Source organism: Neomonachus schauinslandi, chromosome 6 (assembly GCF_002201575.2).
Source record: "Neomonachus schauinslandi chromosome 6, ASM220157v2, whole genome shotgun sequence".
In the NCBI taxonomy this organism is placed as follows: Eukaryota; Metazoa; Chordata; class Mammalia; order Carnivora; family Phocidae; genus Neomonachus; species Neomonachus schauinslandi.
In genome coordinates, this window is record NC_058408.1 from 135,007,569 (window position 1) to 135,012,400 (window position 4,832).

A 4,832-nucleotide genomic window follows, 5' to 3' on the forward strand; every position below is an offset into this window, starting at 1 on the left:
ATAGATAGATAGATAGATAGATAGATAGATAGATAGATAGATAGATAATAGATAGATATAGATAGATAGATAGATAGATAGATAGATAGATAGATAGATAGATAGATCTCCTCTAGAATATAAGCTCCATTAGAACAAGAGCCTATAAAATAGACCAAGGTCCCACAAGCCAAAGGGAAGAAATCCAAAAGAGAATAATGTCATGGAAGCCACAAGAGGAGTTTCCATAAGGAAGGTGTCAAATATTGCAAAGATTGAGGTGAGGACTGCAGAGTAGCTCTCTGTCTTTAAGACTTAGAGGGCCTTGGTTACTTTTTGGATGATAGTCTTTTCATATATACATATGATATTTATATGTATTATATATATACAGTAAAGTAGATTTGGGGAGGAACAGGTTTGCTAGAGGTGAAGAGAGAATCAAGAGTAGTTTAATTTGGATAAGGTCAAGTGATAGTGTCTATTAGAGATCAACATAGAGATATACAATAGGTACTTGAATTTATTCAAGAAATACTTATTGGGTACTTGGAATTCCATGTCTGTTAATAGCAGAGTAGTTTATATTGGATTAACCCTTTTGCAAATAATAATTATAAACTCTAGAGGAAAAAAATTACCTAAAGGTATTAAAGAGAAACCAAACTAGAAACTAGAGAAGAGCTGACACTTAGAAGAAGAGAATGGCACTAGATGAGTTTCCTGTTTGTTTTTTTTAATGGCTTTCTGCCTAAGGGCAATCACCAGTCAGTGTCATGCTGGGGCATTTAGAATGTGGATAGAAACCCACAGTTTTGGGGTGCCTGGGTGGCTCGGTTGTTAAGCATCTTGGCTCAGGTCATGATCCCAGGGTCCTGGGATCGAGCCCCACATCACATCAGGCTCCCTGTTCTGCAGGAAGCCTGCTTCTCCCTCTCCCACTGCCCCTGCTTATGTTCCCTCTCTCACTGTGTCTCTCTCTGTTAAATAAATAAATAAGATCTTAAAAAAAGAAACCCACAGTTTTGATGAATTTATTTGAGGAATTAGCAGACAGAGTTTGAGGTTATCGCAATTGGAAAATGGTAGTGCTGGTGGGGTATCCTAGAAAGGAGAGAATCGCAGAGGAGAGTTTCCAGAATCTGTGCATTAAGTTTTCCCAATCTCTGGCTGATCTCTGAACTACACACATGTAGGGCAGACTTCAATCAGCCCAATTAATGATAAAAGAACTGAATGGAAATTTCAACCCTTGCCCACTACAAAGGAGAACAATTTAGTAACCAAGTTAACTCTTCAGTAAAAAAAAGGTTCAAAGCTTGACATAACAAAAACCATAGTCTCTACAATGTACCATTTACAATGTGCAAGCACAATCCAAAATTACTAGACAATCAAAAAAGCAGAAAAATGTGACCCATAATCAAGAGAAAAGACAATAGATGGAAATTGATCCTAAGATGATGCAGAAATCAGAATTAGGACACAATTATTTTAAACTAGCTATTGTAACTGTTCAATGACACAAACAAAAATACGCTCATAATGAACAAACAAGAAACTGCAGCAGAGGGAAAGAAACTGTAAAAAAGGAAATAAACAGAAATTCTAGAAGTGAAAAATTTAATATCTGGAATTAAAAATTCACTTAATAAGCTTACCAGATGATTGGAGATATTGCATGGAAGAGTCAGTGAGCCTGAAGGTAAATCAATAGAAATGATCAAAACTGAAGGCAAGAAAACAGTTGAAGAAAAATTAAGGGCACCTCAATGACTTGAGTCAACATTAAAAGTTCTAACATAGGTGTAACTATAAGCCCCAAAGAAGATGAGAGAGAAACTAGTTCAGAATTTTTCTTTTTAGAAAATAGTGGCTAAAATTTTTCTAAATTTGGCAAAAAGACTTGAAATTACAGATTCAAGATGCTTAGTAAACCCCAGGCAGAATAAGTAAATTAAAAATAAAATTGAATTAAAATAAAAATAAAATAAATAAACCAAACCAAACCAAGACATATTATACTCAAACTACTAAGAATGAAAGGTCCTTAAAAATATTTATGGAGCACCTACTGTGTGCCAGGCAGTTTTGAGCAGTGGAATAAATAATACACAAGACAGTTGTAGTTCCTCTACTCACAGCCAATACAAACGTCATTCTCTAAAATACACTTTTTTACCGAGAAAACGGTTTTTTTTTTTTAAGATTTTATTTATTTTTTTGAGAAAGAGAGACAGAGATGGCAAGAGAGAGCACAAGTGGGGAGGAGAGGGAGAAGCAGACTCCCTGCTGAGCAGGAAGCCTGATGCAGGGCTTCGACCCCAGGACCTTGGGATCATGACCTGAGCCAAAGGCAGACGCTTAACCAACTGAGCCACCCAGGCGTCCCAAGAAAACGTGATTTTAAATATCAACTGATCATGGGGCACCTGGGTTGCTCAGTCGGTTGAGTGTCCAGCTCTTGGTTTTGGCTCAGGTCATGATCTCATGGGTTGTGGAATCAAGCCCAGCGCTGGGCTGTGCGCTCAGTGGGGAGTCTGCTTGGGGAGTCTCTCCCTCTGCCCCTCCCCCCACTCATGTGCTCGCTCTCTCTTTCTCTAAGATAAATGAATAAATCTTTTTTTTTTGAATAAATCTTTAAAAATAAATAAATAAATAAATATCAACTGATCATTACCTGGGTGACCCATAGATCATACACATGTCTAAAATGGAATTTATCTTTTCTCCAAAGTTACTCCTTTCCTTATATTTCCTTTTTCAAGAAGTGATACCACCTGCCACATTCTCCCATAAAAGAGAAGACTGGAGTCCTGCTAGACTCATCCTTTCTTTTCTTTACCTCAATGAGACATAGATTCCGGCTATTACACCATTACATAGCTCAAACCTCTTTCCCCCTTCACAGCTGCTGTCTTAGTTCAATCCTTTATCATTTATGGCCTGGAAGCCTCCTAAGGTGTCATCTGTTCTTTCTTCTTTTAGATGCCAGAATTGTTATTTTAAGTCCCAATTCTTATCATGTCACTTTCCAATATAAAATCTTCCAGTGGTTTTTCCATCCCTTTGGAAATAAACTTTCTTCACCTCAGCATGACCTACAAGGTCCTTTAAGATCTGGGTCCTGCTGAAATCTCCAGCCTTAGTCATATCAAATCATTTGCAGTTCTCTAAATGAGCCATGGTATCACACCTCTGTAGCTTTGCCAATGTTGATCTTTTGTGTGTGGTGTGGGGGAGGTTTTTCTTCTCTCATTTCTCTGGCTAATCTGTACTCATCCTTCAACCCCCACCTCAAAGATCACCTCCTCTTGTAAACCTTCCCTTACTCCTTTTCCCAGCAGAATTGGATGTTCCCATGCTCCTCCAATTTTTAAAAAATGTTATTTATTTATTTATTTATTTATTTATTTATTTATTTATTTATTTATTTGAGAGAGAGAAAGAGAGAGCATGAGCAAGTGGGGGAGGGGCAGAGGAAGAGGGAGAGAATCTTACGCAGACTCCACGCTGAGCATAGATCATGATGCAGGCTCAATCTCATGACCCTGAAATCATGACCCAAGCCCAAACCAAGAGTTGGATGCTTAACCAACCGACTGAGCCACCCAGGCACCCCATCCATGCTCTTCCTTTTTGATGTCATGGCATCCTGTGCTTATTTACCTCTGTGATAGCTAGTGTTCCACTATACTCTCACCATTGATTTTCCTATAGGATCAGGTCTTATTCATCTGTAGATCTCCAGAACATGGCATATAGTAGATACTTGATGTTTGTTGAATGAGTGAATGCCTGAGTAAAACAGAGTTTGAATTGATTATCTAAATGGAGCCTATCCATTTTTTAGCCACTAAGATCTTCTTTGCCATGATAAACTTTCCCAAGATAAAAATATCCACGTGAAAAAAAGCAGAAAAGAACTTGGGGCAAAAGCCCGAGGAGAGGGACTTTGTACACATGCTTAGGGAAAGAGACTTGAAGATGCTGAAGCATACTGGGCTCAACGATGACTTGAGCTAAATGATTCACCTCCTTAGGTGACCACCTTTTTGTATGATCATTAGCGCATGGGTAGACCAGCTGGCCTAAATTGGGAGAGCAGTCTTTTTCAGTGAAATTGTTTTTGTACTCTTTTCAACTGTAGACTACCCTTATTTGCTTTTTATACCACTTATTGTACAATAGTGCTCATGCCCACCATTCATATTCTTGGGGACTTTGCTTCTAAGCTAGATTTAGGAGGCTCTTTTATGAGCCTATTTCATAGACTCACAAATGGATTTAAGCAACTCATTTGCCAAAACAAGGCCTAAATTTCTCCAAAATATCTTTCGTTTGCAATCATTTTCAACTCATCAGCATTATTGATTTCAGATCCACCATGATGGGAAATGATTCTCTCTGAACTTAGAGACCAGCTCCAACCAGGAAGATGGAACCCACAGAAAGGTTTGACTCTCACAGCTGAACAGGTGTGAGTCATCTTTAACTTTGTAGGAAGGCCTCTGGTACTGCATCACTCTGATATCAGCTGCTCTTGCTTCTGTTCCATCTTCCTTCTGCCAAAGCTGGCTGGGTACAGGGCTAGAAACCAGGTGAGCCAGCACTTACCTCTGCTCTCACTGGTTTATACCAGTCCTCTTCTCTGTGGCCTGGTGTTCTCCTTCTAGGAGCTTCCAGACAAAATCATTCTCTTATAAAATTTCTAATATGACCCCTCCTTGAAAAGTACGCACATATTTTGTTTTTCTTGTTTCTGAAGCTAATTACCACATTAGTATTTTCTGTAAATACCTCTTGACTTACCCAGTATTCTTTTTTTTTTTTTTTTTTTTTTTTTTTTTTTT